At 38.6% G+C, this 24,918-nt stretch overlaps 1 long non-coding RNA gene across 1 annotated transcript in view; it reads left to right on the plus strand.

The window, feature by feature from the left end:
* The first annotated feature begins 1,007 nt into the window (after nucleotides 1–1,007).
* Nucleotides 1,008–24,918, plus strand: part of LOC149305329 (uncharacterized) — a 99,341-nt gene continuing 75,430 nt past the window's right edge. The window contains exons 1-2 of the long non-coding RNA XR_016271791.1: nucleotides 1,008–1,049; nucleotides 19,680–19,750. This is a non-coding gene — a long non-coding RNA (uncharacterized LOC149305329). The remainder of the gene's footprint in view (nucleotides 1,050–19,679; nucleotides 19,751–24,918) is intronic.

The raw sequence follows: 24,918 nt of genomic DNA on the forward strand, positions 1-24,918 counted from the left end.
TGATGAGAAGAATGATACAGTTATACAGCATATATTTGTTGTATGTTGTATACATTTTATACATTTGTTGTTTCCCTATAACAGGGGTAGGCAACCCTTTTCAGCCGGGGGCCAGGTTGCTGTCCCTCAGACAACTGGGGGGCCGAAGCCAAAAAATAAATAACTAATTTTTTTTTAAATTAAATAAATAAATAAATCGGGACAAATGTAGGACAAAATTTTCAAATGGAGGGCACTTTTTAAATAAAAAATGGAGGACACGCAAAAAAAAATTTGCTAATTTTTAAAAAAATGTTAAGATAAATGCATGTTTCTGAGGCTTCTATAGACAATTGCCCCACCATGCTCCTCGCGCGAGACGCCAAAGGCCCCAGCGGCAATCGGCAGCAGGACCGGGCTGGGGCCGGTCCCAAGGCCTCGCCGGGCCGCATCCGGCCCGCGGGCCGCAGGTTGCCTACCCCTGCCCTATAACAAGCCCATCTAGTTGTCTTCTTTCAAATCCCTGAAAGCAGACTTACAGATTACACTGTATTTGGCCAAATACACGATGGTCAAACATCATTGGAAAACAAATGTGTAACAGTAGATATGCATGTGAAAAACATAATTCCATTTTCTGTTAAAATGATGATGATGATGATGATGATGATGATGATCATTATCATCATTATTTCAAATTATGTCACTTGAAGATTCTCAAGTTAAAAATGTGACGTCCCCCCACTCCTGTATTTTATAATGCTGAACAAGAGTCCTACCTGTGAAATGTTCATATTCTTATCAAATAAGGTAATTACAGTAGTACATGTATAAAGGAAGATCCGAGTGACTTCGTTACTTAGCATAATCAACTATGTAAGAATCCTTAAAACCTGAAACTAAGCATCTGAGTGTCACACTAATGTTGGGAACTTGCAGTTGTGGCTTGATTTTGCTTGACAAATCTTAAAATTGAACTTTATGGGTATTTCCAGCTTTGATGAGAGATTTCTGCTTTTTTCTTGTAGATCTGAACTGAGATAATCACTGGCTGAGAGATCCACCAAAAGGTGAGTATTCTGTTTTGTCATGGGTTAATCTTCATTGCTAATAAACATAAAACTATTGTTTGGAAGCTCTGATTGACCTAGATCAAAGGTGGGCAAAGGGCCACCCCTTCAGATGTTATATTGAAAATTTTATCATTCATAGTCATCATAGCCAATGGTGAAGTTGCTGGGCATTATAATCCCACAACTGGAGGGTCACTCTTTGTTCCTTCTCCCCCCATCCCCTGCCCAGGTATATAACCTAAAGGATGGCATATAGTTCTTTTATACATATAGGTCCACACTCCTGGAAGGTTAGTTATAGGTAAACACTTGGCTGATGATGTTGATTTCTTTTCATGAGTGACAAACAAGGTGACGGATCTCCTTTTCAAGGATATGTCCTACATTTCAACCTTCTATCCAGGAGGAATTTCAAAAGGTCCTCCATTCTGAGCATGACTAAGATGCATGAATTTACATTTATATAAGTGCTTTTAGCTTTTATTTGGTAATGTCCTACATTTTTCTTGACTACATTTTGCAGTGCCTTGTTCTCCTTTGCAGTTATGATATCGGGTCACCCTGGTGACAAAGGAATACTCTGGTGCAGCTTTTCCCACTTCATACTAGGGAAGGAAAAAAACATTAGGAAATATTCATTAGGAAAAAAGGTAGAGAAACATGTTTTTCAAGTGCTGAGAAACCCTGAGGTAAAGAATCCTGGACTGATGAGAATCTTTGTAGTTTGGGGCTTATCCTGTGCAACTTTAGTTTGAAGTTGTTGTGTGCAGAAATAGGAATTCCTATGTGGAAAATACTATTTTCAGCACAGAAAATGTTGTTATTGGGGGTTTACTCTGCATAAAATTTGCACAGGTTTGATTTGTGTTGTTGTTGTTGTTGTTAAATGCCCTCAAGGTGACTTCGACTCATGGTGACCTGGTGAATGAGACATCTTCAAGATTCCCTGTCCTCGACTCCCCTGCTCAGGTCCTGGAGGCTCAGGCCTATTACCTCCCTAATCGAGTCTAACCATCTGACATATAGCCATCCTCTCTTTCTGCTGCTACCTTTCCCAGCATCATTGTCATTTCTAATGATTCTTGCATTCTCACAAAGTAGCCAAAGTACAATAGGTGCATAAAAAGCAGCATTTTCTATGCAGGAATTAATATTTCTGCACTGAAATATCTTCCATGCGGAAAATGTAATTTTTTGTGCTTTAACTGTGTACAATCTACACATAGTTTATTTCCATAGAAAATAGCATTTTCTGTGAAGAAAGCAGCATTTTCTGCACATTAATTAATATTTTTATTGACATATTTTCCATGAGGAAAAAATGCTGATTTTTGTGCATAAAATGTTGTTTTCAGTGCAGAACAGCCACCTGTGAAGTTTGCACAGAATAAGTCCTGGATTGTTAATAGTTTTTGAAGACTTTTTTTACAGCAGGAAGAAAATTTCTGAAATTATTTGTCACTCCCTTCAAGAAAAAACTTAGGGAAGAAGTACACACACACACACACACACACACACACACACACACACACTCAGATGTAGTGTAAGAAGAAAATGTAGTGTAGGAAGGCTTGCAATGGTTTGTCGAAATAAGCCTAATAATAGATGAGTAAACTTGCATTAAAGGTGAATGGAATAGGGAAAGTTTCTTATAATTGTTCAGGTTTGGCAGAGTTGTAAAGCTGAGTGTATAGGAAGAATAAACAGTTTATAGTATTGTTTATTTGGAGTTAATGAATAATTCCTTATTACTAAGGGATGCTTTATGTTCCTAGGAGCCCTGGTGGCGCAGTGGTTAAATGCCTGTACTGCAGCCATTCACTCAAGACCACAAGGGTGCGAGTTCAAGACCAGCAAAAGGGCCCAAGCTCGACTCAGGCTTGCATCCTTCCGAGGAGGTCGCTAAAATGAGTACCCAGACTGTTGGGGGCAAATTAGCTTACTTGCTAATTAGCTTACTTGCTGTTCACCGCTATGATCTTTGGAATAGCGGTATATAAATAAAACAAATCAATCATGTTGATTTGGGTCTTTCCTTGTAAGAATGTATCAGCTGAGGATGCAGGGGAGTGAATGCATAAGGCACTTTTATTGTGAATTAAGTTGTGCTATATTTAACATGGCCAAGTGTACATCAGATTGCAGCCTATGACCTGCTTCACATCAGCAGCGTTCTCTTTATAGAAAAGCAAGAAAAGGCCTGGCACAGTCTTTTCCCTAAGGTGCTATTTTGTGCATTTTTATACATGAGGAGGGAGCCACTTGCTTGCATTTTTCGATCCTATAAAGACTGCACTAGGAGCTTCTGAATGAAAAGAAAATGCTGGCTATTGTGAGAAGTCCTTCTGAAATGCTTTGCATATATGATACCTTCCAATATTTCACAGATGAAAACCAGGACACATTTAGCCAAGCAAAATCAGAGTGTGGCCAAGATGGCAAAAAGTATTAATGATAAGCTAGGATAGACAGACAAAGTAGGAAAGGATTTCAGCTGTTTGCTCTTGCCTGAGTAAGTTTCTGCCTCATCCTCTCTCCTTTTCCCCACTGAGATGAGTGCAAACTGCTTTTGGACTTTAGATTCAGTTTGCACCAATGGGAGTAAGCCAAAGGCCGTGGTGGTGGGGAAGTAGAAGAAGAAAGAAATTTGGACATTTTAAAAGCAACTGAAAAAGTGGGATGACAGAGGATTAAGCTGGATGATTCCTGCCAAACCGAGGCAGTTGGAGGATATACTATATTTAAATTAAATGTTGAACTCATTTTTGAACCCGACTAATAGTGGATGGGTTGTGGAATTGTGCCATACTTTCAAATGAAATAAAACTCCTACATTGCTTTCACTGACATATTTTTTTACAGATGCTTTTGATACCAGGAAGACCTTGTTTTGCCGACAGTCGCTGTTAAACACATCAAAAAGCTTGGCATGTTGTGTAAAATGCTGTAGATTAAGCCCAAAACAGAGTGCACTGCTGCTACCATTTATTAAATTTGGGTTAATAGCTGCCAAGAATATTTGTTGCAAGAAAGGAGCTGGTAAACATTCTGTCAGCGGCAAAATGGGTTGGATTTGTTCAGGATTCGGATGTGACGTTTGCTTGGGAATAGATGATTGAGGATCAGAAGCATTCCTAGCATGTAAATTTAGCATTTTCTCACAAGTGAATTCTTAACTCTGGACTATTGGTGTAACCAGATCAATAAACAATAAAATAATGTTCAGTTACACTTTTCATAATGCAGCTGCAACATGGTTTAGGCCAGAGGTGGTGAATATGGAAGTGGATGCAACTAGCGAGAATTGAGAGAAAGAAAATCGGCAAAAAGCCACTTTTGCAAGTAGGCTAACACAAACATACTCCCTTCAGCCTTTTTGGAGGCAAGAAGCATACTGGTTGAGAGTTTAGTCACTGAAAAATACAGTTGTGCAGGAAATTACCAAATAAGTGATATCCCCAATACTTTGTTCATAATTAGATGTCTAAGATAGCCTCTCCTGAAAATTGGGACATTCTTTGGAGAAGGCTACAGAAGTTGATGGAATTAGTATATCTGTCCATGCAATGTTATGTAATGTGAAGTCCAGCATAGCTCTGAGCATTTTTATACAACTCTTGAGACCAGGATTCAAATATCCACTCAGCCATGGAAATCCACTCAGTGACCCTGGGCAAGTTACATACTCTCACCCTCAGAAGAAGGCAAAGGCAAAACTCCTCTTGCCAAGAAAACTCCATGATAAGTTCACTCTAGAGTCACCATAAGATGGAAAAGATTTGAAGGCACAAAACAACAAAAAATGCATTTGATCTTGTTTCCATCTTTAGGAGCAAGGCAACCACCTTCCATTTGAATGCAGTTGCTAGAGCACATTGCTTCTTGAGCTCTTCTGCTCCTGACCAGATCAGGGCAAGATTTCCTTCTTTGCTACCTCATGAGGTGCTGCTTCCAAGCAATTCCAAGATACTCAGGATTTTTTATATGATATTTTAAAATATGTCTATGTTATTCTGTTTTGTGATGGCTATTTGATATTTGATGTTGTGAACCGTTTTGATCGTTTTGGAAAAGCAGTATATAAATAAAGTTTTATTATTATTATTTTATTATGTCAGGGGATGGAAGAAAGCCAATAAACAAGTCTGAGACTGCCGTGCAAGTGGAAGACTTATGCAGCCATTAACACTCAAAAAATGTACACATATAACCAGTGACATTTATGACCAAAATGGCCTGTGGATGATTGAACATGTACCTAGAAAAGCCGCAAACAATGAGGGTTGTACATCATTAAATTATGTTTTGTACAGGGAAAGGAAAATAAAATCACTCCAGAAGAAAAAGGTTGTGTTAAAGCAGGAAAAATAGTCTAGCTGCTATATTATTGTGTGTTCATATGTGTGGACAAATTTGACTCCCTTAAAAGAGTATCTGATTTTGAATCCCCCATGAGGTAAACACCATATAATAACCACAATGTCATCCAGGTTGACAAGACACCAAAAGGAAAATATACAACTACTTGATTATATTTTTGCTCTGAACATCTGTTCTCTCCTTGCTGCCAGAAACAAAGAACGTGTTTTAGAATTTTTGTCATTGAATTTTTAACTATGTGGAAAAGTTCTCAAAACAACTATGGTCCCTCTCATGCCTTGTCCTTTCTATGTCCTAGCTATTTTTTAGTCTTCCCTTGGGTATCCCTAATAGATAGACATTTTCATGCTGGATACATTTCTTGGGGAGATGTTTGATTTTTCATTGTGTCAAGTTTTTAAGTTTCACAGTAGAAAACCACTTCTCATAGAAGAAATGGGATAATGTGACAAGAAGATGTCAGGATTTTTACATTTTTCTTGTCAGCTGTTAACTATTGCAGTAATGAATATAAATGGCTCCTTCAAAGTGTGGCGGTTTAAAAGGCTTCATGTTTGTACTGAAGGAATTACAGATGTTAAAGTGACCTGTGCCTGAACTTAAAAATTCTTGTTCCATGATTTTTAATTGCCACCCGCCCCGCCCGCTTCATACACAGTCTGATTTAAGCATTGTTGTCGTTGTGTGGCTTCAAGTCATTTCAGACTTACGCAGAACCCATCACAAAGTTTTCTTGGCAAATTTCTTCAGAGGGGGTTTGCTATTGCCATCCTCTGATGCTGAGAGAGTGTGACTTGCCAAGGTCACCCAGTGGGTTTACATGGCTGAGCCAGGATTCAAACCCTGTTCTCTAGAGTCATAGTCCAATGCTCAAACATACTGTTGCCAATAGGGTTTACTATAATTAATATTTATATTGCCACCAATTTATACAGGACACATTCACAGGATTCATATGGTGATGCCCACTTTCCACTCATTCTCTGCCCCCCCACACTTTTAAAGGTTATAGTTATGATTGCATGCTGAGGTTTGTCCACACAGCCAGGCTACAATATCTTTGCTTTTCATTTCAAAAGCTCTAATCAGAAGCATTTTACTGGGAAGTAAATCCAAGTTTAGTTCTGAAAAAACATCGTAGGATCAGCTGTCTGCAGGTTGTCATTTCTACACATATCCATACATTTGTGCATTCATCAGCTGAGGTTCTAAAGCCTCCCTCTTCTTTGCACAATCTAATTTCTTTTATTACCAAGAAGAATGTGGGGGTCCAAGGAGATGTGATGCTATTCACGCAACTGGCACTTGAATTAATGGCTGTCAAGAAGTAAACAACAGGCATGTGGTAGAGATTTTCAAAGTCTTTGTCTTCTCCCATAGTTCTGGTTTGGAACAAGGTGCCCACACATGCTGTTTGCATTGGAATAAAGCTCCATTCACATACTCTCTGACTGTTCCAGTCTAGCAAGGACAGTCCCAATTTGTCATCTTTTGTCCCACTTTTTCAGCTGGTTTTAAAATGTCCCATTTTCTATCTCCTCCTCACACTTCCCATTTTTTCCGCAGCTTTCCTCGATTGCTACAGGCTGAATTCAAAATGCAGAAATAGATAGCGCTCAAGTAGCTCGGCATCAGGGAGAGGAGAGAAGGACAGAATCCTTCGAATCTTTCGAGCTTTCTCAGGCCAAAACAAACTGCTGCAACATCTCCTAGCTTGTATGTTCTTCCTCATTAGTAACTTTTGCCATCTTGACCACACTCAGATGTTGCTTGGCCACATGTATACATCTGAAATGCTAGGGGCTTTGCATTCATTTAGAGGCCTAAATACCCCAAAGGCACCAGATCCTGTCTTATATTGAAAGCTAAGCACGTTAAGACTTGGTTAGTTCTTGGATGAGAGACTGCCAACAAATACCAGATGGAAAGCAGTGTAGGGTTGCTAGTATGATCCTAATGTAACAAGCATTCTGTAGGGGCTGTTTTCCCTTCAGCTAAATTCTCCTATGCTATTCTTATGTGGAAAAATATTTGTGCCAATCTGAAATCAAAATACAGATACTGGTAGCGAGCTTTGATGTCAGAATAAAGGAAGAATGAAAAATAATCATTCCTTCCCCATACGTTAAGGGTTCAAACATCATGTAGAAAACATTTCTATCAATCTTATTGTAATTTAATTTTTGTTTTAATTGGGAAAAGCCTAATATTTGTAAGACTAGTGTAAAACAACAACCCATCTTTCTGTTCCTAAACATAGGGATATATATATATATATATATATATATATATATATATATACACACACACACACACACACACACACACATACACTCTCTCTCTCTCTCTCTGTGTGTGTGTGCATGTGCGCGCACGTGTGTGTGTGTATAATGGTTACCAAACACTTATACCATTCAGAGGAAGTTATGGTGCTATGCTGTTCTTGTTGTGTGCCTCCAAGTTGCGGTTGACATAAGACAACACTATCATAGGGCTTTCTTTGCAAAATTTCATATTTTGCAAAATTTCCAGCCCAACCCTCTGCTATGCAGGAGTACATAATCAAAACACTCCTGACAGATAGCCATCACCCTCTGTTTAAAAACCTCCAAAGAAAGAGACTCCACCACACTCCAAGAATGTATGGTCCATACCTCTTACCACCAGGAAGTCCTTCCTTTCTTGTGGCTTGAATCCATTGCTCTGTTTCCTAGTTTGTGGAGCACCAGAAAACAAGCTTGCTCCTTCTTCAATACATCCCTTCAAATATTTAAACATTGCTATCATGTCACCCCTTAACCTTCTCTTCTCCAGGCTAAACACATTCAGCTCTCTAAACCTTTCCTCATAACTCATGGTTTCCAGACCTTTCATGCTGCAGCTTGTTAACATCCTTCTTGACTTGTGGTGCCCAGAACTGGACACAATATTCCAGGTGAGATTTGACCAAAGCAGAATAGAGTGGTGCTATTACTTCCCTCAATCTAGACACTATGTTCCTGTGTTGGCATTATTAGCTGCCTCATCACATTTATTGAGAGGACATTTGCCTTTGCCTTCCCCTGAAGCTGAGAGATGTGTGACTTGCCTAAGGTCACCCAGTGGTTAAATGGGGATTTGAACCCTGATCTCCCCGAGTCTTCATCCAACACTTCAACCACTATACCATTCTGGCTCTGTACATGACACGGTAGTGGTCCATTATCTGTACAATTAATAGTCCACCGGAAGTAATGAATGTTAATGCTGTGCTGTTTATGCCACAGTCCAAGTGCATTTGTCCTGTTATTCGGGATAACTTTTTCCCTTTCCTGTTTTGGCCAATGCAGTTTGCCTTAGGGTTATGATAAGCCTTCGCTGGGGGGAAATCTAACTCAGTGGCTTTCCTCACTGTGCCAAAGCAGGGGACAGCTGGACCTCAAGCTGTATTTCAGGGTAACATTGGAAATCTATTTTTTGAGTAAAACATCTGAGGGATTTCAATGGCAGGTGCTTTGGGTATTAAGGAGGCATCACTGGATTATAATCTTCATTTTGATTCCAGGATGGAAATGCTGCCTCGGTGCTATGCAGCAATATAATTCTTCGTTGATTTTCTTCTTGTTTGAAACAGTGAGTAATCTTGGCCATTTTCTTCATACTGCAAGAAAATCTTTAAAAAAACTTCACACAAGACTTTCTGCAGTTGTAGACTTATTCCAGGAAAATTTCATACATGGTACTTTTGCACAGCACACAGCATTTCAGTGCAAAATATGCTATTTCCTGCACACACAAAAAAACCTGTTTTCTGTGCAAAACAGCCACATGCAAATCTAGAACAGGTGCTAAACTGTAAAGTATCTCAAAGGCCCAGGATTCTTCTCTTCAGGGTTTCCAACACATCTTTTGACTACTTGGTGACCATTTTGGAACATTCTTCCCATCCCAAGTGCTGTGGCTTTCAGCCATGGACTGATCAGCACACAGTTTATTTAATTCTTGACAAAGGTCTTATTGAAATCAAGATATGCTATGTCTGCAGCATTCCCTTCATCTACCATGTTGGTAATGTTTATCAAAAAAAGAGATCAGATTAGTCTGACATGATTTGGTATAGTCATGACTTGCAGCTGTTGAGGAATTAATAATGTGGCTTTCTGTCATGTACCCTTATCCCAAGCCCAGATCCTAGCAAGAGGAAGAAGGGGACTTTATTTCTCAAATGCATGTATATTTAATAACTATACATGAATGGGTGGAATATAACATGGACAGAATATACATGTGGCTTAAATATTTTGTCTTGACGTCCATTTAGGATTATTCTGCATGAAAATTTCCATTATTAAATATAATTACTTTCTGTTTAAACATATAATTTAGCCATTAAAAAACTCATGAAGTGACATGTTCATGACCCGAAAATGAATAAATCTTTTTACAGCCACAAAAAAATGCCACCTAAGGAGTTAAGGACAGATGACTGATTTGAGAATTAAGGACAGAGTGTTCTTTGTAGAATTAGGGCTTTTAAGCTTTGGATTTGCTTCAGTGAAGCACTTTGAGGAGCAGAGTTTCAGGGATTTTAAGCAGATTTAGTCATGGTAAAATTTTCGGAGGAAAGCCAGGAAGTGGCTGTATAACCACCATACAAAGAACTGTCCTATACCAAGTCAGGCTATTAGTTCATCTAATCTTTATTGGGCTATCTGACTAATGAAAGCTTTTTATAGTCTTTGCAATCCAAGAAGTTTGAACTGGAGATACCAGGGATTGAAACCAAGCTCTGTGTATGCCAAAGCATCATGCCTTTGCTTTGTTTGTTTTGCTTATCACCAAATTAGAGCCACTCTTATATCATGGCTGTTGAGAACTCTACTGTTGCGATAGGCTTGTTCTCAGTCTGTGCAGTTCTGTCTCAAAGATGTACCAGTTGTAAAGGGGTCAGAAATAATTGCAAGCCTACTTTGCTAGCAGAAATACGTTTCTGCTGGAGGATCTGCTACAGTGACAAAAATGAACCTATTATGATTTTTCTTGACAAGATTTATTTCAGTCACAGACTCTCAGCCCCAGAAAACTCCATACGATTGCCATAACTCAGCAGTGATTTGAAGGCACACAACAACAACAATAACAACAACAACATTTCTTCAGAGGAGGTTGAGAATGTGACTTGCCCAAGCTCACTTAATGTATTTCCATGGCCAAATTAGGATTCAAAGTCTAGTCTCCTGGAGTTCTTGCTCAGCGCTCAAACCTCTACATAACCCTGGCTCTGTTGGAGCAATCTTCTGGGAGAGCTAGTATGGTGACTGATCTGCCAGCAGAATAGCCAAAACTGGATTAAGAAGTAGTCATGTTATGCTAGATCCAAACCTCCTCTAGCCCTGGACACAGCCACGGTGCCAGCACAAAGTTAGGCTTAGGTGGAGTACAGGTTTAAGTAATTTCCAATATCCTTAGACTAGGGATGTGTTTGGATTTATCACAGCTTCTGTTGGCATAGTGTTATTTAAACTGGCCCTGGGCCATCCTTACCAGTTAGGACTGTGCGGATTTGTGGGTTTTGAGTAAAAAACAACAACCCCAAACTGATAACATGTTTGCATCTGAGGTTATACAGATCTGTGACAATTTGGCCGTGTGAGGAGAGGAGAAGAAGAAAAAGACAGATGATTGGAGCTCGGTATAAAACAGCATACAAGGTTTGCATGCCAAAGGTTTAGCCACGATAATTTTAAAAGAGTTTGCCTTTACATTATGGCAGGAAAACCTAATTTATTTGATAGACATAGTTGGCCTTCTCTATCCATGGATTCTGCATCCAGAGATTCAGCTATCCACAGCTTGAAAATATTTTTAAAATTTCCAAAAAAGCAAACCTTGATTTTGCCATTTTATGTAAATGACACCACTAAGCCATTGTAATGGGACTTGAGCACCCACGGATTTTGGTATTACCGGGGTCCTGGAACCAAACCTCAGGAGATACCAAGGACCCTCTATAACTTATTGCAAGGAGTGCGAGTAAATGGAGGGCTAACCAAATTGGCAATGTCTTGTAAAATTGATCAAGGCCAATAGATGGTGCTGTAGATAATAGAATATATTTTTATAGCAGCTGCTGCTATATAGCACTCAGCCTCCACAGCAAGAGCAACATATAGCAGCTTCCGGCTCATGAAACATTCATATTTTCCTTGAGGAACATGCAAGTATGTCAGGTTCGCTGGTTTAAACCAGGCTGTGTTAAACCATGGTTTAAATCTTGATTTAAACTAAAAGCATTTAAAATAAAAACGTCTTGTGTTTTTTATAAATTGATTATTCATCCATTCAGTACACACACACGCGCGCGAAGTCTGGTTTGTAGCCTTCTTACTGGAACAACAATGACTGTTTGAATTTAAGCATTTTAACTTTAACAGCTTATTGGCAGTTGTTCATTGTTAGATCAGTATCCAGTGCCTGTTGCTTCTTTTTCGTCACTTTATTTTATACTGCAAGAAATGCCATTCAGCAAATATATATATATATATATATATATATATATATATATATATTCTTCAGTTATCCTAAGTTCAATCAGAACAACTTGCTTTAAAAGAGCACTTCTTAAAAGACATTTATTGTCTAAGCTAGTGGCCAGAGCATCTGAACTGCATTTTGCTCTTTAATTCCTATATTGCTGTAGTCCTATATTCCTTGTTGCAGTCCTATACTCCTATAAGTACTAAGTAGAATTAATACTTAACAGTAATTTATGCATATTCTCATCTTTCTCTAGGAGTACAGTCCTCCCTCCATTCTCGCGGAATTGAGATTCATTATCCTCAGGGGGTGAATGGAGGGAGTTAAAATGAGGCGCACACTTGTGGCACACGCCTGCACACCCCCATGTGAGCATGCCTCCATTCAAGCCAATAGTGCTTGAATATGCACGGTTTTCCATGTTCGTGTCGTATGTGTGTGTGCCTGGAACGGATCCCCCGTGAAAACAAACTTTATAGGTTTTATTATGTATAGTCAACATATAGTCTGATTTAATCGGAATAATAAATAGTAAAGACATCAGGGTTTTTAGCTTTTAATTGTTGTTTTTATGCTTTGATATTGTGTTTTAATATGTTATACTGTTTAATATTGTCTTAAGGGGGGGAGGGACAAAGTGTTTTTAATTGTTATATTTTATATTTTACTGTTGTTAACCGCCTGGATTGGTTTGCCATAGGGCGGTATACAAATAATAATAATAATAATAATAATAATTATTATTATTAAGACTTTATTAAAAGATGTAAGTCATATCAAAGCCTAATCACATTGGATTGTTAATGCTAAAAAGGATAGAAACATGGTAGATGAAACTTTCTAATACTTAAAATAATATTTCACAGCATTAACACAACAAACATGATTCCATTTTTTCATGAAAACATTAATTTAAAAAACCTGGTTTAAACAACAATAACAACCCCAAACACTCTGGGTTAAACTAAAAACCCTGGGTTTTGGTGTCTTTTTAAAACTTTTTTCATCAATTTGGAAACCCATATTGTATTGCTTTGTACTTTTGTTTGTGCCATTCGAAATATGCCTGAAACAACTGTGTTTGTTTCAAATGTTCTTTCTTATCCAGTGCTCATCAGAATGATGCCAACGTATACTTTTATTGTGCAAAAAGATCAGTATCACATTGATAGAGCTCTTGTGTATAAATCCACCAAACCCAAAGGTATATCTAGTCCAGAATTCTCTTTCCAACCGGGAGCAGTCAGGTGCTTCTGACAAGCCCATCAAATAATAGTTGGTCATATAATGCTCCTGAAACTTGCAGCTCCTTCTTGACAATATGGCTATTACCTTTCAATAGAGTTATCCTCTATGAATTTGCCTAATTCCCTTTTAAAAATTGCCTGACTCTGTGGTCATTGCCGTGTTGTATAGCACCAAACTCCATAAGTTAATTTTGTGTTGCATGAGGAAACACTTTCATTCCTCTGTCCTGAATCTATTGCCAATCAGTTTCATTGGGTAAACCTGAATTGTAGAGCTCTCTCTCTCTCTCTGAGAGAATGTGGTAGACAGATAGAAAAATCTTTATCCATTTCATGCACTGGTTAGCTAATATGTGGCTTAGACAGGTCTTTAGTTTGTTATAGCGTGACTTTTCTTACATATTTACTTATACAGTTATTAAAACCCCTCTAACCAGCCCTCCTAATTTGGTCTAATCTGTAAATCTGATAAACATTTATCCATCATCCAAGTCATTGATTAAGTATGTTGAATAGCACTGGGCCTGAGACAGAACCCTGAGGCACGCTACTAGTCTCCAAGATGAAAAGGAGACATTGGTGAGCACCCTTTGGGTTCAGTTGGTCAACCAGTTACAAATCCACCTAACAGTAGAATTGTCTAAACTGCATATTATTAGCTGTATTTCAATGAGGACCTTGTCAATCTTGTAATTCTATTTAAAAGAGAGAGAGAGAGAGAGAGAGAGAGAGATAAAATTAATCTGGCATGACTTTTTTTAGGTTACCCAAGTTTATAAAACTTTTTAACTTTAAAAAAACCTCACGTTGACTTTTAGTGATCATTTTGTTTTTTACTTTTTTTACTTTTAGTGATCATGACATTCCTTTCTAAGTGTTTACAAACTGTTTAATGATCTGTGCTGGAATCTTTCCTGGGATTCATGCCCATAAATGTATACAAAGTCATTACAATACAGGCTTGTCTTATTTTCATCAGGTTTCCCAATAAATTCATCTCTAGTATGCTGTTTGCCTTTTTCAATGATGCTAAACAATGTATTATTATTTTGTCTGAGTGGGCTGTCTTGACCCTCAGGATCACTTTCATGGTGAATCACTGTCCATTCAGACATCATTAAGTACATACTGTATGTGGAGGCACATCAGTGTAGATTACTTTATATTTGTTTATATTAAATATTGTGCACACATCACTAAAATTTTGCAGGTGAAGAACTAAAAATGATTTGAAAATAGCATTTTGTGTTGGTGCTTTTTTAACTGGTTAATAATCTGGGTTGAACAGTTGGCCCACAGATTCCTTATCCACAGATTTAAGTATCCACATATTTTCCAAAATATAAATTTCAAAAAGCAAACCTTCATTTTGACATTTTTTATAAGGGACACCATTTTACTAAGCCATTGTATTTAATGGGATCTGAGCATCCACAGATTTTGGTATCCATGGGGGATCCTGGAACCAAACCTCAGTGGATGCAAGGACCCAGTGTATGTTTTTATAAAATGTCCCTCTGCCTTCTGCAAAAAGAGACAGAAACTTGTTATTGATTTTACATTTATTGATGAAAAAAATGCACTGGTTTTTCTGTTCAGTGAAGAGACTGTGCACTGCATTGTAAAGAAAAATGGTCTAGACTCTTTACTCTTTTGAATATGAGAAGCACAATAAATCAAGTAGGTAATGAGTCAGAATTCGAAATGGTGCTGACCCTAATCATGAACATTGAAATACATCTTCTTGGTTTTCCTGTATTTGACTTCGTATTTGCTGGAGGGCAGGAGAACTGATACTAATGTGGTAACTCTGGTCTGTAATTACACAGCATGTAGTCCCACTGGGATACTTCTCCACACTGGAATTTATTGGTTGTCTCGCCTGCATGGAGAACAATTATTATTATTATTAACCTTTATTTATGAAGCGCTGTAAATTTACACAGCGCTGTACATGCAGTCTTTTTAGTTAGACGGTTCCCTGCCCTCGGGCTTACAATCTAAAAAGACATGACACAGAAGGAGAAGGGAGTGGTGGAGGGAAAGGGTAAGAGGTCCAGCAGTTCCTCTCTACCTCCAAGGCCTGGACCAAGGCAGATGGACTGGAGGGAGGGCTTGGCTTCATCATGGATGGTTAATCATTTTCCAGGGAAAATACATACTCTCAAGTAGGATAATGCATATACAGTACAAGAACAAGATGTAAGGTATCTTCCAGCACTAGCAAGAGCCAATTGCATGATGGATAATAGAGTAAAAAGGGGGATTTAAAGGGATTTTGTAATTGTGCAGCTAAATGTTGCACATGTTATTCAAAAATAAACTTCATTCAGTTGTATCTGTGCTCATCAGCCCGTTGAATGGTTGTCACCAACTGAACTGATTCCTCTCCACTCCACTCCCTCCCCACCCCACGTTCCCATTGCAATCCCCAGATCTGCTCCTAAAGGTCAAAGAACTCTCTGGAGCAGATCTGCAGAGGGCAAAGAGACTATTGCAGTGGGGAGGAGGTGAGGGAGACATTCTGTTGTGCAAGCAGAAACATACTTGCATTTGCACTGCTGGATAGAATCCGCTGTATTCTGTTCTAATCATTCCTGCATATATTTTAGCTCCAAGGCCCAAGCAGTTTGGGACCCTCTCTTTCACTACCCCTGCTTTTTTTTTTTTAAAGAAGAACTAGAGGATTAATTCATTTAACTTTAACTTTTTGTTTTTGTTTTTTACTTGATTTAAAATATATCATACAAAATCTTACAATCATAAGACAATGGTATAAAATTTTTTCCTATCATTGAAATACCTTCCTTATTAAAGTTTTACACAATTCAGTTTATTTAAAATAAATCTGACCATAAAGAACAGTAGCTAGATGGTGGAGAAACGGGTGTAAAATTTGTATTAATATAATCTATAAGAGGAGACCATTTTTCCTGAAAAGGTCTTTGATTTTGTTGTTTTGAGTTATATTTCATATTATCTGTTAATTTCTCCATAAGCCATTGATCCCAAACTCTTTTCCATCAGCAATCCAGGGATACAAGACCTGTTTTCCAATTATTAGCCACTTCTAGTCCAGCTGCTGTCGACAAAAAAGAGATCAACTTTCTATTTTTTAAAAGATTTATTTCTTTTTGAGTATATTGAAAATAACAAAAGAGCTGGGCATTTGTTTATTTTGTTTGACGTCATTGCTGTTGTGTCTGCTTGATTTGTATTTATACTCAGATTGGGCTTAATGACAGATGTACACATAAAGATTGGGCTTTATGACAAATGCACACAGATGTACATATAATATGTATAAGTGGCTGGAGCCACCAAAACACTGTCATTCCCTGTCCCTAGGATCCAGGGGTCAGTCTTTCATGCTCTCCAGAGACCAAAGGGTGAACTCATTTGTTCACATACATTCTGGGGCCTATAAATTCTCGAGCCTTCCTCTGGTTTCCTCTGGCCCCATGCCTCTGAGTCATGTGTATGTGAGTGTATATGCATACTTATATATTTAGAGAGTACCAAAGGGTTAGTCTAAAATCTAAAACCTGAAAATTGGAAACAATGTAATAAGGGAAGGGGAACTAAAGGAAATGATAAATAGGGTGGCATCCCCAGATCTTCAGATCTTTGTGGAACATCTGGAAAACAGAGGCACGGAGCAGGCCAGACATGTAGAGTTGGGGGTGGCATAAAAGATCCTTGAGGAGTTTGACCTGTGCCAGACCTGTTGTCTCCCTTATCTTGAATTCTGAAATACTCCAAAATCCAAAATGATTTTCATGGGTGGCTGAGTTAGTGACACCTGTGCTTTCTGATGGTTTAATGTACAGGTATGCAAACACCATTTCATGCACAAATTAATCATTAAAACATATTGTACAAAATTATCTTCAGGTGATGTGCATAAGGTGTATATGAAACATAAATGAATTTTGTGTTTAGATTTGGGTCCCATCCCCAAGATATCTCATGATGTGTGTGTGTGTGTGTGTGTGTGTGTGTGTGCACGCGCACATATATATATATATATATATATATATATATATATATATATGTAGGTTTTCCAAAATCTCAAAAAATCCCAAACACTTCCAGTCCCAAATATTTTAGATAAGGTAAACTCAACATGTACAAACTGGCATAATGGACCATAAGCCAGCCCTCAGAAGCTTCTGCCAAATAAAGTTGTTATTTATTGAGATTCCACAAGTTTCTTTGTTTCTGTATGCAGCACTTACCTGGATATAGAAATAAAGGCAAGGATAATGTGAATCTCCTTGACCATCAGTCTATCGAGAAATCTTTACCTTTAACAGTGCTTTAACTTCTTTAAAGAATTTTAATTAATTAATTTTAATTCCCTCCCCCCTTCCCAAATTACTCTTCTCCCCAATAGTTTTCATTTATGGTTGCCTTGACAACTAGCACCTTTATTTATTTATTTTTACCTAAGGCCACATTCACACTAGCACTTTTGTACCAAGTAGATCAGGGAAATTCGATAAATTGGTTTGCAAACCGGTTTATAACCTAGTCTGAACGGTGCCTGGGTCCATAGGTAACCGATAAAAGGTTTGCTTTTCAGTAGCACAATTGCACTGATATTGTCAGTGTAAGATTCAAGCCGTAGCTTGTGCAGGGTTGTTAAATGGCTCTTTTAAGTCAGCAGCTTTTGTGGGAGAAAGTTATATTTGCTTCAGGCGGTTTGAATACACTAATAGCACCCGTTTCCTCCACTAATCTCAACTAAAAACTGGTCTTCTTCAGATGCTCATATATAAAGCCATCTGCATCCTTAGCTGAAGCATGCCCCAAGCCATCAGGGCTCTTTTATTACAGCTCTCCTCCCTCTTTATGAGAAATCATTCACTGTTAAAACAGGAAATACTATCATTTTTATTCTTTAGGAATTCAGTGCAACCTCCTTTCACAAAGAATGCATTGTTAAGCACAGATATATTATTATTATTATTATTATTATTATTATTATTAATTTCTAAAGTGTTGTAAATTTACACAACGCTGCACAGAGTAATCAATTAAGTTAATACAAAATAAAATAAAATAAAATAAAGACCTGCCAACAGTGAAAAATATAACAACACTGGTTAAAATAAGAGATAGACAATCACAAAGAGATGGCCAAGAGTAGAAGGGAATTAATTTTTATTGTGTTAGTTTTTGTTACATTTCCTGCTAGATATATTAATAGACAGATATGCACACGGTAATATAAAACTTCATTTTTTTAAATTTGGCAGAAGAAATCACACACCATCTGAGAGATGGAGCCAGTTGTCAGATTTATGGCAACCTGGGCTGTTCATGATTATATGCAGTAAAAGGTAAAATTGGATCAGGTACAACTTCATGATACGGGCAGTTCTCTCTTCAGCCCACTTAAATGAACCTAATTCCAGGTTGTATTGAAGATTGTCACAAATGTCACTCCAGTCAGTGAAGATTATCTCACGAATCGTGCTATTGGAAGATAGTGGAAGCAAGGCACTAAAGTGATCAATATTTTTACACAGTTGCGCAATTGCATGATAATGACAATATAAAAATGAAAGGAAAACACAATTGCATTCTGCAGACATCGTGTATTGTTAGTATATCGTTATGGAACGTTTCATGCATGCACTGTTTTGATGCGACTGCGCATGTCTGAAAATAATATTTCAATCCCGAACAAAACAAAATAAAATGTATATATTTCACAACATTATTTTTATCCATTTGAAACAAAATCATGCCCTACACCTAGGAATAAGGCTGAAAGCCACTCCAAAAAGAATCCTAGCAATGCGAACGAATTGCCTGTACTGAAATGCAGTCTGGGAAAAGGTCCCAGATTGCTCTGTAATCGAATGAATTGAATGTTATTGGCTTCGGCACCTTCACATGACTGAAATGCTATAGGTAAACCATACACAGGGTTTCCCCATTAATAAGAAGTTACAGGAGCATTCCAAGTTATTGACAGGAGAAGTACTGGATGAGCCCAAAGTCGTGTGAAAACCTTCGCACGATGGTGCGATCATGACAAGGGCATTCCATTTTTCTCCCATTTCTTAAACCCGTGTGAATGTGATTCAGAATATCCTGGCTCTTTCTTCAAAATGCCAGAACTTTCCTCAAATAAATTTACATTAACAGATTTCACCCTCATTTTTATATGGTTTTGACAATGGATGATCTAAGACAGGCTTCCTTCTTGACTATTACAAATAAAATATTAATTGAAATTAAAACAACCCCTCCCATGTCAGTTACAATTCCGTTCTTTACATAACCGATTCCTTTCTAGAACTCCCTTTTAGATGGCTTCTTGGCCATTAGTTAAGCAACTTAAACAGATTTTCTTTTCCTTAGATTATTTTGAGACTATTTTAAAACTGATCATTATGCATTTCTTATGAATACATTTCAAGGGGTAATTCCAATATCACTTTGCATTAACTTTGTCCCTGTTTTTCCTCAGCTGGGCTAAGAGGCTGGTGTTTAACATTGGCAACTAATCCAGAGGAGAGTGTGCGTTTACACTACAACCAGGTCAGTGTACTTGAATTTCTGTAGTAAGGATAAGAGATGATTAACTTATAATTATTTGTAACACTCTCTGATACAGAAATCCTCAACAGTAGAAAGGATTAACGGCATGTGTTTGCTAGCCAGAAACAGACTTACAGTGGCTCTTCCTTATTTCTTTCCTTCCTTCCTTCCTTCCTTCCTTCCTTCCTTCCTTCCTTCCTCCTTTCCTTTCCTTTGGAAAGTGATAGTGGGGAAAATTTTGTGTATTTATTTTAACATTTAGAGAGTGTCAGCCATGATTAGAAGACTGGCAAGGAATCTTCATCTGTGTGGAATGGCCTGGGAACCAGTCACACTGGACCTATATAGTTGGATTGTTGCAAGGGAAAAGGGGGAAGATGGTGTGCTGGTGGGTGGGAACTTTGCCAGTTATATTTTTCTACATTAACATAAGTGTTGTCATATATTATTGTAAAAGAACTACTTCATACAATGATTGCCTTCACACAAGAGAAGCCAGGGAACTGTGGGAACTCGGGTTTGTCAGGAATGAGTGGTGTGATCATGCACGCTGCTTGAACACTCTTACTTCCTATGGAAGTGTCTAAACCAGGTGTGGATGATGATGATGATGATGATGATGATGATGATGATGATGATGATGATTTATGATTTCATTTATTTATTTCCCACATCTCCTCAAGGCTTGAGGCAGGGTACAGGGTATGTTAAAATACAAAACATAATTAAGACAACATAAACTCACAGTTAAAATACAATATGATAAAACCATTAAAATTCATTCATAACAGCTCAGATATAAATTAAAAGGTCATAATTTAAAATTGGCAGGATGTCTTTAGTGACATTTTAAATGCAATCATCATTTCTAGCTGTCATGTCTCTTCTGGCAGGTCATTCCACAGTCTGGGGCAGCAGATGAAAAAGTCATCTGGGAAACCATTGCCAGTCTATTCCTGGCCAGTTGGAGCAAACATTTCCCAGAGGACCTGAGTGTACAGGGTAGATTGTATGGGAGAAGGTGACCCAAACTATGTAGGGCTTTAAAGGTTATAACCAACACTTTGTACCTTGCACAGAAACTAAATGGAGCTAATGTGAAGTCGAAGGCTGTCATGGGTGGCATCCATAGTTTTTTGTGGGTTTTTCGGGCTATGTGGCCATGTTCTAGAAGAGTTTATTCCTGACATTTCACCGGCCACAGAAGCTGGTGAAACATCAGGAATAAACTCTTCTAGAACATGGCCACATAGCCCGAAAAACCCACAAAAAAACTAATTGGAACTAGTTGAGTGATTTTAAGATCAGTGTCATGTGATCACTCCTGGATGTACCCGTCAATCTGGCTGCCATATTCTGAACCACTTGAAGTTTCTGGACTTGTTAAAAAGGTAGCCCAATGTAGAGTGCATTGCAGACATCCAGCCTTGAGGTTACCAGTGCATGCACCATCATCTTTAGGTCCTCTGATTCTAGGAAGGGGTGCAGTTGGCATATCAGCGGAAGCTTATAACTCCTGACGTTTGCATCTCTCTGAGCTGACATTTGGAGGGACAGATCCAAGAGCACACCTCCAGCCCCAGATTAGGACCCTTGATAGGTCCTCTGTCTTGTCTGGATTCAGTTTCAATTTCTTTATCCAACCCATAACATCTTCCTATCATTCATTCTGAGGAGACACAATATCCTTAGCTGAAGCTGTTTTTGAAGGACTTGAGAAGTTTATTTGGGTTTCATCAGCATACTGATAGCACCCTGTCCCATGACTCCAGATGATCTCTCCCAGCGATTTCATGTAGATGCTGAATAGCATTGGGGATAGAATGGCACCTTGTGGTCTACCGTATAACAGCTCCTTTTTGGAGAAGCAGCTATTCCCAAGCACTACCATCTGGAACCTCCCTGAGAGGTAGGACCTGAACCACTGCAACACAGTGCCTCTGATTCCCAACCCCTTCAGTGTTCCAGAAGGATACCATGGTCGATGGTATTGAACCTCACTGAGAGGTCCAACAGCACCAACTACCCAAGATGTGCGCGGATCCCTCCATTGGGCTTTGGAAAGCTGCAATTTTGAATGTGAGGAGCAGTTTTGGAATATTTTTGTCCCCCTTTTTAGGTCCAGGAGAAGTCTAAACGAAATGACCTGGAGGAGTTGGGAGCCACTTTTCTTTTTTTAAAGCATGAATGGGAGGCCATGGAGGCCCAAAAACCATATGCAGCCTGTGAGCCTCACTTTCTCCAACTGAGGAGGAGCTTCCTTCTGTGGCTGATTTATTCTTTGGTATCATTGGTAGTGGTTGGCTTCCCTTCTCTGATTTGTTCCCACCTGACAAATATGAGAAAGAAGCCAAGAATCAAAACTGTATAATGTTCTTTTGGCCCTCAGAGATTTGATAACTTCATCCTGTTCTGGAGGCAAAGGATGTGTGTGTACACTGATGATATCTGATGACTGGTCTTCTGGGAAGTGATGCAAAAGGGGCTGACTTTGAAATCAGTTTGGAAGCATCAGCTGCAACATGACTTTCACCTGTCTCTCTGTGCTTCTGGATACATATATTACTGACCAAACAAACAAACAAACAAACAAACACAAATTCTCTGGTTGCCAGGGTTGTTGGGTTGGTTCTTTTTCTTGTACAAATTTAAGATAAAAGCAAAATGGAGCAAACATGTGGAAAAAGCCACAGCTGCAACTTTTCCTATTTAAGCAGTTATAATAGTTAAATATAAACCTTTGCTTTACAGTGTTGGGACAGGTGTTAAGTAATGCACTTTTCCAGGAGGTTCTGTTGACAGTTTTGGTTCTTACATTTATTATCCTATTTTATTGTTATGCTGAAGGTGTGGAAGAAGTGATCACATAAGGAAGTTTGGTTGACTGGCTGAGGATTTTTTTTATCATTAGCAGCTTCCTTGGTTCACTTGCTTGAGACACGTGGGAAAAGGCACATGTGCCCATGCACACTGTTACCTCTGAAAAGTCCATAGCTTCTGATTTTACCAATAGGTGACTGAAAGCCATCCAGAAAAAGCTTGGATGGAGTTATAGGAGGGATTGCATAAGACTTCCCATTCTCCCTGATGTACCTATGATGATGTAAACTCAGAAATGCACTTAGACAGGGCAAGTGAGGTGGGGCACTTTATTTCACTTAGTCAGGGCCCCTTGAATGTAAGTACTGTACTCATGATGCAAGTGGATGATATCACTTGCACTAATTGATTTTTAGTCTTTTAAAATAAAAGCATCAATTTGTATCTGACTGCATTTACATGTGATGGAGACTCATGCGTGGCTGTAGGTTCTCAAAACAAATGCAGGCAGCAGAACTGACATATTTTCACATGGCTGTATGCCCAGATGCTCCCTCCCTGAACCTAAGAATAGACAAAATGTCATGTATGTAGCAAGTTTCACTTGAAAACAACTCAATGTTGTTAAACAAACTGCTTTGTCAGTATTTCATTTCTTTTGCATAGGGAACTCTCTCCTGCTTTATGAAGATCTCATGGTAATACATGGAGACAATTCTTAAGTATGGTTTTATGACAGGGCTATCTTCAGACCTCTTTTTGTGGTTCCAAACCTCTTTTTTGTGGTTTTGAATTTCCATCCAACTCTGTTATTAATGTATTCCATATCCTGTACTCTCTTTCTTAGAAGAATAAATTTTTGTTTTTTCCTTTCTTACTACATCTTATATATGTATGTGTCTTTAATTTTTTTTAATATGAACAGAAATTGCATGTATTCTGATGGTATCTGTGATCTAAACTACAAACACTTTCTTTAAACCCTATGCAGAGGGTTAGAGAGGTGGGGACAGATTGTGTCTAATAATCTCTGCTTCTGAAACCTAACCTTCTGTTTGTACTTATGCTGGAAGGAGTGCTATATGGACAACTTAGTTATGTTATAACTGGTGCAGTACAGACCGCACAAAAGCCCCGTGCTGGCGCCGATTTTAGGGTGAGGGACCACTTAGCAACCGCACAGTCCCTAACCCTAAAATGTGTTGGCGGTGCAATAATAGCGGCGTCCCGTGTACAAGGGCATCGCCATTATGACATAATAGATGCATAGTGTCTGCACGTCATGCCACGCTAGTTACGTCAAGAGTACGCCATTGGCGCACTCACATCATTACTCTGGGTTCTTTTTACTCTGGAGTGATGGTTCATGGTTTGGGGGCTGTGCTGTCCTTCCAGAGTAAAAACAGGTGTCGGAAGGCCGCCGTTTCTCAGCGGTCTGTACTGCACCATTGTTGTGTAGAAAGTTACAAATTAATACTTTACTGAGCATTTGCTGTATGGAGAGAAGAGGATCCATTCTGTTGCCTATCAGGACAGGGTGAATGTTTCCCACTACTTCTGCCAGCCAGTGAGGCTGTGACAAGAAAGTGAAACAGGGGTCCTGATTCTGATTATGACAGCCTTGCTGGCTTTTTGGGTGGGTTGGGGGGGAATGTCATCTGCCCATGCCCTAATTACCAGCAGCATGGACACCCCCCTCCCCCAGCGCATGGCTGATGCCCAGTAAAGTAGACCTGAGGAGGGTTGTTACAATTGAGGCAATAGTGCCATGAGTGTGACTACATAGGAACTGTGTAATACAGATCCACTACAGATGTGCAACACCAGGTTATGCACCAATAAGTCTGATACTCAATTCCATCCATAATTGTTTGGAGGAGCTATCTGTTTGCCACTTAATTTTTTTAAAAAGTATTTTTTATACTTCAAATTCAAATAACATTGAATGTGTTGCTTTGGATTAAAATGTCAGGTAAATAATGTTTCAAGGTCTATTTTGTTTTGTTCAAGACATTCTATTGATTGTTCTCCATTGTTGATCTGTGTTCTAACACAGAGTCACCTACTTACAATTACCTTGTGGTCAGCAGGCTGAACTAAATGGTTAATTCCAACTAGACTAAATGTGTTGAATCAATGGAAATTAGGTAAATCAACACTTACCTAAATTCCATTGCTTCTGAGAATCTACTCTAGTTGGGATTAAGGATTTTTTAAAATTAAGACAGATTGAAAGCCATTCAAAAACAATAGTTAAAAGGTATTTGTGGTTGTGTGCCTTCAAGTCATTTCCAATTTATGGTAACCCTAAGGCAAACATATCATTGGGATTCCTTGACAAGATTTGT

The sequence above is a fragment of the Sceloporus occidentalis genome, unplaced genomic scaffold, assembly GCF_023333645.1.
Source record: "Sceloporus occidentalis isolate IW3139 unplaced genomic scaffold, rSceOcc1.0.p SCAF_12, whole genome shotgun sequence".
Lineage (NCBI taxonomy): Eukaryota > Metazoa > Chordata > Lepidosauria > Squamata > Phrynosomatidae > Sceloporus > Sceloporus occidentalis.